Source organism: Manis javanica, chromosome 7 (genome assembly GCF_040802235.1).
Source record: "Manis javanica isolate MJ-LG chromosome 7, MJ_LKY, whole genome shotgun sequence".
Taxonomy (NCBI): Eukaryota; Metazoa; Chordata; class Mammalia; order Pholidota; family Manidae; genus Manis; species Manis javanica.
In genome coordinates, this window is record NC_133162.1 from 20,972,783 (window position 1) to 20,985,774 (window position 12,992).

General features: G+C 37.5%; 1 long non-coding RNA gene across 1 annotated transcript; it reads left to right on the top strand.

The window, feature by feature from the left end:
• The first annotated feature begins 5,321 nt into the window (after window positions 1-5,321).
• Window positions 5,322-12,233, top strand: LOC140850347 (uncharacterized). The gene is made up of 3 exons (XR_012133037.1): window positions 5,322-9,187; window positions 9,348-9,407; window positions 10,453-12,233. It is a non-coding gene; the product is annotated as an uncharacterized lncRNA (long non-coding RNA).
• The last annotated feature ends 759 nt before the right edge of the window (window positions 12,234-12,992 follow it).

Genomic DNA, 12,992 nt, shown 5'->3' on the forward strand with positions numbered 1-12,992 from the left:
AAAGAATAAAATACCTAGGAATAAACCTAACCAAGGAAGTGAAAGATCTATACCATGAAAACTACAAGACACTCTTAAGAGAAATTAAAGAGGTCACTAACAAATTGAAACTCATCCCATGCTCCTGGCTAGGAAGAATTAATATCGTCAAAATGGCCATCCTGCCCAAAGCAATATACAGATTTGATGCAATCCCTATCAAACTACCAACAGCATTCTTCAATGAACTGGAACAAATAGTTCAAAAAGTCATATGGAAACACCAAAGACCCTGAATAGCTAAAGCAATCCTGAGAAGGAAGAATAAAGTGGGGGGGGGATCTCACTCCCCAACTTCAAGCTCTACTACAAAGCCACAGTAATTAAGACAATTTGGTACTCACACAAGAACAGAGCCACAGACGAATGGAACAGAATAGAGACTCCAAACATTAACCCAAACATATGTGGTCAACTAATATTTGATAAAGGGGCCATGGACATACAATGGGGAAATGACAGTCTCTTCAACAGATGGTGCTGGCAAAACTGGACAGCTACATGTAAGAGAATGAAACTGGATCACTGTCTAACCCCATATACAAAAGTAAACTCCAAATTGATCAAAGACCTGAATGTAAGTCATGAAACCATAAAACTCTTAGAAGAAAACATAGGCAAAAATCTCATGGAAATTAACATGAGTGACTTCTTCATGAACATATCTCCCCGGGCAAGGGAAACAAAGGCAAAAATGAACAAGTGGGACTATATCAAACTGAAAAGCTTCTGTACAGCAAAGGACACCATCAATAGAACAAATAGGTACCTTACAGTATGGGATAATATATTCATAAATGACAGATCTGATAAAGGATTGACATCCAAAATATATAAAGAGCTCACACGCCTCAACAAACAAAAAGCAAATAATCCAATTAAAAAATGGGCAGAGGAGCTGAATAGACAGTTCTCTAAAGAAGAAATCCAGATGGCCAACAGGCACATGAAAAGATGCTCCACATTGCTAATCATCAGAGAAATGCAAATTAAAACCACAATGAGATATCACCTCACACCAGTAAGGATCACCATCATCGAAAAGACAAACAGCAATAAATGTTGGTGAGTTTGTGGAGAAAGGGGAACCCTCCTACACTGCTGGTGGGAATGTAAACTAGTTCAACCATTGTGGAAAGCAGTATGGAGGTTCCTCAGAATGCTCAAAATAGAAATACCATTTGACCCAGGAATTCCACTTCTAGGAATTTACCCTAAGAATGCAATACTCCAGTTAGAAAAAGACAGGTGCACCCCTATGTTTATCTCTGCACTGTTTACAATAGCCAAGATATGGAAGCAACCTAAATGTCCATCAGTAGATGAATAGATAAAGAAGATGTGGTACATATACACAATGGAATATTATGCAGCCATAAGAAAAAAACAGATCCTACCATTCGCAACAACGTGGATGGAGCTAGAGGGTATTATGCTCAGTGAAATAAGCCAAGTGGAGAAGTACAAGTACCAAATGATTTCTCTCATATGTGGAGTATAAGAACAAAGGAAAACTGAGGGAACAAAACAGCAGGAGAATCACAGAACCCAAGAATGGACTAATAGTTACCAAAGGGAAAGGGACTGGGGACGATGGGTGGGAAGGGAGGCATAAGGGCTGGAAAAAGAAAGAGGGCATTACGATTAGCATGTATAGTGTGTGGGGGACACTGGGAGGGCTGTGCAACACAGAGAAGACAAGTAGTGATTTTACAGCATCTTACTACACAGATGGACAGTGACTGTGAAGGGGTATGTGGGGATTACTTGATGAAGGGGGGAACCTAGTAAACATAATGTTCTTTCTGTAATTGTAGATTAATGATAACAAAATAAAAATAAAAAAATAAAAAATAATTTAAAAAAAAGAAAGGAACAGCTGATATATGATAATATTCTGATTAGTAAGCACTACACTTATACCACACCCTTCTGTACTTGAATCCTTAGATCAGCAGCCATTAGAGAGAAAATATTTTAAAATCAAAACTCACTATTTTACTACTACAACAAAGGCATATATAGACAGGTTTGGAGAGAGATAATCACTCTTGTCTGTTCATTGAGCACTCATTTAATGACTGATGCCATTTAATCATGGTGAGGAGGGCAGGAAGAAGGTATAGCAGCTTAGGAGTAGGAAAAAAAAGCCATTTAACCACCCACCTCCCTTTTCTTTGTGTTGTCCAGTAACAGAAACACTAGCCAGTATTTAAGTATAGCTTTAAATATATATTAATATACACTAAATAAAAATAAAAGTTCAGTTCTTCAGTTGTACTAGCCACATTTAAAGGTCTTGGTACCTGTACGTGGCTACTGTCTGCCATTTGAGACAGTCCAGATACAGAGTATTTCATCATCTCAGAAAATTCTACTGGACAACACTGTTGTTGAGTATGACTTCTCCAGTCTCTAATCTCACTCAAATGAAAAACTACATAGCATGATCAAAAAATGGGCCCAATTTTTGTTTTACATAAGGACTTTTATTCATATTGTAAATATAGATGAGCATTTCTCAAGTATTATCTAACAGAACTGTTCTATTGTGTGATTGAGAAGATTACGTATTTTGCTGTTGTTGGGTGAATTTTTCTAGAGATGTCTATTAAGTCTAGTTGATTTGTAGTGTGGTTTGGGTTTTATATATCCTTTTTGGTCTTCTGCTTAGTTGTTCTTTTTATTATTAAAAGTTACTTGAACTTCTGCTTTTGCTATAACATGTAGAGAGCTTGGGAGTCATCACTGGCATCCTGTAATGAGAAAAAGCTGAAAAATCTGAAAATCAGCAACCATGAAATCCAATTGAGAATTGAAGGCACAGGACAAAACGAATGCCATGGGATCTGGAGAGACAGATAAATATGGAGAATTAGAACATAATAGGAGCTCCAGCTACTGGAGGCTGAAACTTTTAGGAAAATGTATATTGTAATTGACAAATTTCTAGAGGTTCAGAATGGACCAGTTTGAGAGTTAGAAATTCCTAGGGGTCCAGTCTTAAGGAACTCCGCACTGTTGTGAGATATACGTCTAGGCGCCCTACCAGTTCTGAAACTGAAAATCAGATAAAAATCCCCTTGTGCTTCCATTAAGGTACAATAAAAGCAACCATTTAAAAATATTTCTGGAGTGTTCTAATCTCACCTTCCCCTAAGGGAAATAACTTCACCAAAGCCTAATTGAGATGCAGAAAAAGAAATAACTCCACACCCTCCACATCCTACTCTGTAAATTCTTAATTTTTTGTCACATTGTAACTATTGAAATCTCTGCTTGGTAAGCTTAGTGGTCAGCTCATTATTCAACAGATATTTTTCTTAGTCCTTGAACCAGTAATCTCCCGCTCTTTGCAGAAGGCCTGTGTGTGTGTGTTGGGGCACATCTTCAACATTCCAGCAGTTTAAACCTCTACGTTAGTTTTCATTTATTTCCTGTACAGAGTCTCAAAGTCAGAGGTGAAAGATTTCGGCTTCTTAGATTTTTCCTGGAGGAGAACACAGCTCTATAATGTCTCTGGTCCTCTAGGTCCCCAGAATATATCAGAGCTTTAAAAAGTTCTCTGTAGACATCTCATTCTCCAGATTTTCATTTTAAGTTTATTATCTAGTCTTTTTGTTTGATCTAATTCACTCATCATTTCAGGTACCTGCAGTATTTAGTGTTAGTTGTTTCTAACAAACACATTAGGGTAGGGCTTTCTTCTATGGACAGGATGTGGGAACATGTAAGACCAACCTTATGAATGGAACTTTTCCAGTGAGTTCCCAAAAAAGTCAAATAGTGACAACTCCCTGGGGTGACGCTTTTTCTTTTGGTGGGGCAAGGCACCAAATCCACTCCATCCTCTCCAATGACTGTTAGACTGGATTTGCACAACTTCCATGGCTCTGAGGCTACTAGTTTTCAAGTTTACCTTGTACTTCTGGAGAGTGGTGGGAGTAGAGCAAGCTACGACATTGCAAATCTCATTGTTCTTTCTGATTTAGCCATTTTTCTTGAATAAGGGCTCTTTAGATTTTTTGTAAGACTGGTTATTTTCTGGAGTTCTGAAAATATGATTTGACAAAGTTTGCCAGTGTTCTCATTGCTATTATGGAGAAGCAGGTTTTGGCAATCCTTACTCCATTATTCTAGATGTGTTTCACTTATTTATAGCTTTTAATTGGAAAAAAAATCTAACATTAAATAAGTATGTTTAATGTGTATTTAACTAAATAAAGTTAAGTAGGTACATATTCATTTCATGTATATATTCATGTTCAATAGGACTTTCCAGTTAGGAAAAGGAAAAATCTTTTCTTAGTATAGGAAAATCTTCCCCAAATTACTTGACTACAAGTAACTTATTTGGAAGTTTTGTTGGCTTTTTCTTTGTTGATGGGATGAATGCTTCGCAGAATATATTTGGAAAATTCTGGGATAGGTAGATTTTGACTATTATCTCTAGGCACTTGTAGTCAAATTAGCGGATTCACTGAATAACAATCCAGAAATTTCACCCCTCTGAACAGACCAAGGATCTTATATATGCCCAGTTAAAGTTTCCTGCCCTTGATCAAGAGGATGGACTTGTGTAAAAGGAGTGCCTGAATGTCTTCTCAGCTTACCCCCTACAGGTTTAGTAGTTTGCTAAAAATCAAATCTCACAGTAATAGCAAAGCTTTCTTTAATCTCTTCAACTAATTGAGAGGGCAGTTAAATAGCTAAAAATCAGTAGCATTGTAATAAATTACAAAAGCTTTTAAAGGGATCTTAAATCTCCTAAAGGGGATGAAAATAATGAACACTCAGTTGTCTGTGTTGCCAAAGGATAATTAGGACATGCTAATATCTATCCTGTTTTAGGCTAATATTTGTACATTACCTACTATGTGAAAGACAATATGCTAGCAGGACAGGCTAAATAATTTTAGAGGATAAAAGTTAAAATGTGAACTCATTTATTCAAAATTATCAAGAATTTCATATCAGCAACAGCAGAGCTTTAAACCAAGTGTGGGACCCTTCTAAGAATGGAACCATGTTTGATAGTATGGATTGCATGTCCAAAATCTGGCCCTCTGTGCTAGCCACACTCATAGGTTGCACCATATTTAGCAAGGTAAACTTTTTAATTTAAGCCTCAAAAAATAAATTTTTGCCCAAGTTATACAACTTGTAAGTGGTGAGGTTAGGATGGGAACCCAGGACTTCTGGTTTCAACCAGTCCCTTCCAGCCTGCCAAATCACACCACGAATCATTTCAACTTACCCTTCTTTGTGGCTAGGAGAAGGGACGTAAGAGTGATACATGAAAAATAATACATTTAAAAAATAGGAAAATAAACTGCTAAAATAAAAATGTTTTATGGAACATCATGTGGTAGAAAGGCATGAGGCTTGTTAATAACATAATAACCATTAATAAATGCATTTGTTTAAAAGCATTGAGCCAAGTGCTGTCACAAGCTATTGTGTCACTTATTCAACATAATATATGATCAAGGTGCTATTATTATCATTCTGAATTTACATAGGAGTTAACTGAGGCTTTTAAAGAATGAATTACATGTGAAAGATAAAAGAGTTTGGGACTGAAATTTGAACCGCCCAATCACTGTATGTTATTCCCCTTGGTTACAGTCCGGAGGTCTAACCTCCAGTTCTGAGGCTCTTCATAGTTCTGTCAGAGACTCAGGTCATGAACTTCAGGCAAATCATTGCCCCTTACTTGGCTTCTGTTTTCTCGCATCTAATTAAATACATGGTGCTTAGATGCTTCCCACCTCTAAAAGGCACTGGTTCTATAAAAACAAAGGTAGCAATATGGGAAATGAAACAATATCCTATTTTTTCTTAAAGTGTGTTTTTTCCAGTAACAACCCCAGTTGAAATGAAAATGCTTCCTATAATCAAGTATAAGCACATTTTTCTTGTATCTGAGGATTTCTATGTACTATCAGCATAGATTTTCATTTTGTGAATATTTATCTTATGGTCTAATTCCTCAGAATATTACTAGATATTAACTGTGAAAGGGTTTTTAGCATTAATAGTTCCCAGGTTCTAAATTCATTAAAGATGCATATAGCAAGTGTTTGTGCTCCTTGTGGTTCTTCAAGAAGGAATGTAATATATGCACTGATTTCTAACGTTATTTAACCCAAGAAACTTATTTTTTAAAGGTTTTCACTGGGCCATTCTTATTCAGCATTCAGAGTTCTGTTGGTGACATTCAGCTTGCTTTATCAGAAAGTTGCCAGCCAGCAACACATTTCCATGACCCTCCTCAGAAGGCCGCAAACCTCTGTCCCAGGAAAGTTGTGTTTATGTCAATGACAGGACCTGCCAATTCTCTCAGATTTCCTCCTCTCCTAAGGATTTAGGATGTCATTAAAACTAAACTCCTCAGCAGTAGGCATGGTTTCTCCAGTCAATGACAAAAGCATTTACCTTGGTACTTACATTCCATAAAGAAGGGAAAGAGTGACGGAATTCCAATTAGATGTCTGTGTCACCAGAGATTTAGTAGAATCTGACTTATGGTGCACGGTTTCCACCCCTAATTCAATTTAATATTCACTGAATACCTACGTTGTGTCAGACAACCTGCTAAGCAGGCACATTTATGCATGGTGTCCCATTTAGACCTCCTGATAATTGCACAAGGTCTTGTTATTCCCCTTTTCAGTAAGCACCAAACTGTAAGTAATTTAAATGTTTCCCTAACTTACAAGTGGTGGAGCTGAGATAGGAGCACAGAGTTTCTGATCCAAAGGCATTCTGCACTTCTTCAGCCACAGCCCTGACCAATGCAGTGGATGCTTCTTGGTGGGAGGAAAAGGAACTTTAGGCTCCTGCAAAGAATAAGAGCTGAAATAGACAATCTTATTTAAAAAAAAGAGTGCAATAAAAGGTAAATAGCAGTCACTGGTCCATCGTGATTCTGGTCTATCGTGGACTGATATTGAAGTCCAGCTGGAAACATCATGCCTATTCCTTGATAGGGTCCAGTTTTACCACCTGAGAATGATTCTCTATAGCTTGTGGGTCTACTTTCTTGCTCCCTGGTTCAGTTCTCTCAATCCTTTTATTTTTTTCCCCCTTAATTGCAATTCTCTTAAAACCTTCATCGGATTCTCCTGAATAATTTGCACTTCAAGGTAGTAAAAGAAATCACACCTACAGATCTCTTCAAGACCCTGTTGCTCTCTGCTTTGGCTGGGAGCCAGAATACAGGAGACAACACACCAGATTCTTAAAAGTCTCTATCTTATTAAAAGGGTCTATGAAGCATAGCTTTAAATCCTTTTGAAATCTTAACAAAGGGCCTTGGTTTTATGTTTTTTAAATCTTATTTATCCTGATAACATTTCTTTGAGAGGCTTTTGCCTTCTGGATAGGCTGGTAATGAAAAACAGCTTTATATTTGAATCCAGAAAAGACTGGCACATTACTTTTTTTATATGTATTTTGCCTGAAATCAGAATAGTTCTTTGTTTATATTTTGTTTCTCTTTCTAGATACATAAATCCATATCTTGTCATCAGTCGCTGAAAGGGACCAGATGGTACTTTCAATGATCTGCCTAGATATTTCCTTAGCAAAATCTCCAGTTCATTAGTTATTTTTTATATTTTCCATTTTATTTTTAATATTCCCCATTTGACAGTGTTGCCGAACTTCCTGCCAGCGCATTGCAAGGGTTGCCTTTTATCCACACTCCTAATAATAGTAATTTCCTCCCAGTCCTTCTGGGCTTCATCATCACTCTGCCCAAGCCTTTTGCAGCTTGTCTGCTGTCCAGTGCAGTTGCAGTGCCATATTTTGTAAGCTTTTGTTAACAGCAGCACCCCACTTCCAGGTACCAAATTCTAGTCCAATAAGATATGCTGTGTAACAAACTATTCTAAAACCTAGTGGCTTAAATTACAAGGATTGGAGATAAGGACTTTGAGCAAGGTTTGGCTATGTATACTTCTGTTTATGTAACATTAATGTAGGGCGGTGGATTGTATTCATCTGCTGAATGAGTTGTTCTGGAGGGTTCATAATGGTGTTGTCCTTCATATCCCTTGTACCTTGGTATGAATGGCTGGCGTCCCTGGCTCATATGGGAATCTCAAGCAAAACACTTACATTCTCCTTTTTCAGCATGGAGATTTCAGGTTTGGATTTCTTACTTGTGGTCTCAACATGCCCAGAGGCCTAAATGGCAGCAACAAGGTTTCTAGTGGCCTAACCTCAGATGCTTCAGAACATCAATTCTCTGTATAGATTTGGTCAAGAAAGTCGCCAAAACCAAACTAGATTCAATAGTTTAGAATTAGATCTGCCTTCCTTTAGGAAAAGTAGCAAATGATTTTTCAGCCATCTTTAATCACAAAAGAGTTTCCTTGTAGACAGTTTTTCATGGGAATGTGCAGTGTGGGCTCATACTGGATGAAAATGTCAATTGCAGAGAAATTTTTGTTCTCCATAGAATTTTCCTTTCTCCAGTCGGTTTTTTCTGTGAAACCTCAGTGTTTCCCCATCTTTACATGTTTTTTCAATAACCAATTGGATCCTTTATGTTACAAGTAACTGAAAATCTGACTAAAATCATATTTTCAGATACAAAAGTGAAAAAAATCTTGGTCAGAAGAACAAATTTTCTGATCCAAGAAGTGGGAGGGATAGTGGTGGCTGGCTTCAGATGCGGTTTGAAGTAAGGGACCAAATGTCATCAGGTATCACCGTGATGCAATAAGCCTCAGGTCTATACAATAGCAAAATTTATATTTTTAGGCCTATATGTAGTCTCATGTTCAAATCCAGTGGAATAATGCCAATTTTTTTCAGTAATTCAAAAAGAAGTCTGAGAAATAGTTCTGATTGGACCTCAACCAACCATTATGGATAGAAAAATAGAATAATGAGCCTAGATCATATGCCTATAATCCCATACACTCCTGGAGTAAGGGGCTGTGTGAAGCCATCTGGAGTCAAAAAGCATGAGAGTAGGCCCAGTGCTTCCACGGAAAACAATGGGCCATTGTTACCAAGAAAATAATGACCTCATGCCAAGAAGCAGGTGCAACTTTCCATCACACTTAGATTCTTCCTTCACATGAGGAGCTGCCCCTCACTGTCTCTGTCTGCTGAATCCTGCCCATCCTCTCAGGTCTGTCTAAAATGTTACTTTCTTTTTGAAATCTGTCTTGCCCCATTCACCCCTTCTATTACCAGAATTAGATGTTCTCCTCAATTAAGTCATATTGAATTTTAACTCTCATGTAGCTTTATATAATGATCTAATCTTAAGCTGTTCTTGTGCTTACTAGATTCTCCACAATCACCTCCAATTCTTAAGAGTAGAAACTTTGATGCCTTTGCATATTCAGGTCAGTAATCTATACTTAGCAGGTATATTATAAAGATGTGTTAAATTATATGAGCTCAGTGACCCCATGATTATAAGATAGGAATTAGGCTTCTACTATCTATTTTTAAATTTTATATAAGACTTTGACATAAATTTGTACAAGTAGTCGAAGACATAGCGTAATAAACACTGTATATTCCTGTCCAAGAATCAGCCCTGGTCATTAACTCCTTCTCATGTGATTTAGGGAGGAAAAATGGTTAGTTTAAACCAAGTCACACATTTTTTTCTCTCCCGCTTTTCTTTTTGCCCCTGTGATCAGTATAAGGGTAGCCATGTGACTATGTGACCGACTATAAGGTGTGAGGAGTGAGTGGTCTTCCAGAGGGATCTCGGAGTCAAACATCTTTGCTCCTAAAAAGAAACACATGTGAAGGGACAGTACTGTTTCCTTGGTTAGATCTTTTCATATCTCTATGACATATGAAACTGTAACAGACATTTTGTGACCATTAAAGGAGCTTGCTTAGTGGATAAGGAAAATACAGTGAAGCTGAAGAGCTTTTACAGAGAGAGCACAAGCTCTGATGATGCCATAAAGTTGCTGTCTTAATGATCCTTGAGCTATCAGACTCTTCATATGATAAATGTGTTCATTGTTTAAGCAAGTTGGTATTGAGTTTTCCATTTGTAGCCAAAAGTATCTTTAATAATGACCAGATTCAAGAATGGAATGTGAGTTTATTGATTCCGAGCTCAGGAATTTTTCCACCAGATCTTTGCATTGAGTAAGAAGGAAGAACTTTGCCCAGAGCATGAAAGCATGGCAACTTGTGGGTCTGGCCTATATTGGTGGAGAATGCTGATCACCTAGACAGCTGTTCATAGATTGAATGTGTAAGAAAGGATACGCTGGAGTCTTGAGGTATCCTTGGAACACTACAAAACATTGAGATCATAGTTTCTGTCCTTCACAATCTTTCATTCTTACCGTATGCCTCAGGACTGAACTGCCCAGATTTCCTAATTCATGTCACAGCAGATTTTTCTGTTTCTTCTTTCAGCCATGACGGGTAGGAGGTAGATGATAAGTTCTCAGTCACTTGATACACACAAGATCATTGGCTGATGGTGCAACTCCAGGGAAAACAAATCCCAAGAAGCAGAGGAGGAGAAGGGGAAATGCAGGATAGAAAGAAAAACTTGGCCAATTCCATTACTGTGGTGGAAACATCCTAATTTTTACTTTGAAATACTATCAGTCCAAGTCTCAGAAATTGGCAATGACTCACCCTTAAGAGTTCTGAGTTCCCATGCGGATGAATGAGGAACATCTACTCTACATTACGAATTATAAAGCAGAAGCTGTTTATGTAATGCCTTCTAAATTGCCATCTTAACATGGTGATTATGTTGTGTAGGTATGCCCTGAAGAGAAATTTAAATCAGGAAGCAGAGAATGGAGTACTAGGAGAGACATGTAATGCGACAGTAATGCTTCTTTGTGTAGGCTTTGGCTCCTTACAGCTTAGGTATGTTTCATAAACATATCACAGAATCAGTTTTCACATCCTCCTAGGGATTCGTGATACCATTAAAACAAAAACAGATACAAAACTAGCCCATGTCTTCTCATTTGTCATGATTTATTTTTCCTGCTTCGTAAATTAAGCACCACAGTAGAATCCACCCTGACCTCTAAGTGATGGGCAGATGAAACTGAATTGTAATTGAACTTCTGCAGTTTAAAAATGTATTTTATTTCCTGGGGAGAAATACAGCTCTGAAATAGGTATTTTCTTTTTTTCTTTTGAGCTGATTAAGACCTTTACAATTGACATGACTGAATAGACTCTCTCTTTTTATTGTTTGTTTTGCATTTGTCAAGAATTTATTCATTACATATTTATTGAACACCTACAATGTGCTAAGCATCTTATTGGATGCATTAGTTTCCTATCACTGCTGTAACAAATTACCACAAACTTAGTGGCTTAGAACAGTACTTAAGAGTTTTGGAGGTCACAGTCTGGGATGAGTCTTACAGGGATAAAGTCAAAGAGTCAGCAGGACTGGTTCCTTCTTTTTGGAGGCTCCAAGGGAGAATGTATGTCTTGCCTCTTCCACTTGTAGAGGCTGTTGGCATCCTTTGGTTCATTACTACGTGACTCTGACCTCTTGCTCTGATCAGTCTCCTACTACTCACTCTCGTCTCCTGTCTTCCATTTATATGAGTCCTTGTATTTTTACACATGGATAATTCAGTATAATCCCATCTCAAGATCCTTAACTTAATCACATCTTCAAAATCCATTTTTCCATATAAGGTTCATAATGTTTGGGGATTAGGAAGTGGACATCTTTTGGGGGAAGAGAGGGGCACTATTCAGCCAATCAGTCAACCACACATGGAAAGAAGGAGATGGCATGTTTCTTAAGAATTACATAGTCTAGTAAGGGAAATTAATATGCTTAATTACAATGGTTTATAAAAATAATGCCAAGAGAGAAGTACTGGGGAAATGTGAAGTCAGAAGCAAAAATGCTCATATCCGTTGAGAGCACAGGAAATGTTTCCTGGAGGAGATGGTTGAGCTGGAATTGGAAGGATGGGGATATTTGGAGCTAGAATGATGAGAACTGACATATTTTGAGTACTTTCTAAAAGCCAGGGAACTTTGGTAAGTGCTTAATGAATCCCTTTATTTGTTATAAATGTCTCATAACATAGGGAATACTATTATTCCATCATTGTAACAAATGGTTAAAGGCAGACAGAGGTTAAGTTATTTGCCCAAAGTCATAGTTCATGAGTGGAAAAGCTCTGCTTCAGGACATTTCGGGCTGAGGTAATAGCAGCTATAAAGGCAGGGGTAGAGTGGTAAATGGGAAGTGGCTTTAGTTCCTGCAACTCCTACAACCACAATGCCGTCATAGACAGAAATCTCAAGACCTTATCCTATCTAGGCAGGGGAGGTGGCTTGTGCAACAACAGGAAATGTAGAGACTAGAAATGTGGAAAAAAATAATTTACCTTCAAACTCTTAAAAACTCTGCTTTTGTTTTTCCAGTTTTAAAAGATCCTTCTAGAAGGTATTCATCTTGCATAACTGAAATTTTGTACTACAGTGTGACTTCAGTTAACAATACCATATTATATACTTAAAATTTGCTAAGCAGGTAATTCATAAGTGCTTAATTGTTCTCATAGAAGGAAGAAAGGAAAGTAAAATGGTTGTGAGGTGGTGGATATCTTAATTAGCTTGATTATGGTGATTATTTCATAGTGAATATATATCAAAACATCCAGTTGTATATGTCAAATATATATAAAATTTTATTCATCAGTTATACCTCAATAAAACTGGAAAAAAATGACTTCTAAGTCACTCTTGTCACTGAGCCATAGAGCCTCTAACATGTAGGTCCAGAGCATCCTCATTGTAGAGGAAAGTCCCATGCCAGTCTCCCCACCAGACTGTAGGAGTGCCATGAGAAAGAAACAACCAGGCACACTGGCTATATCCTCATACTTACAACACAGCAGTGGGAAGTTGGCAACGTAACTTCTATCTACGCAACAATTAAAATGATGTGAATCTAT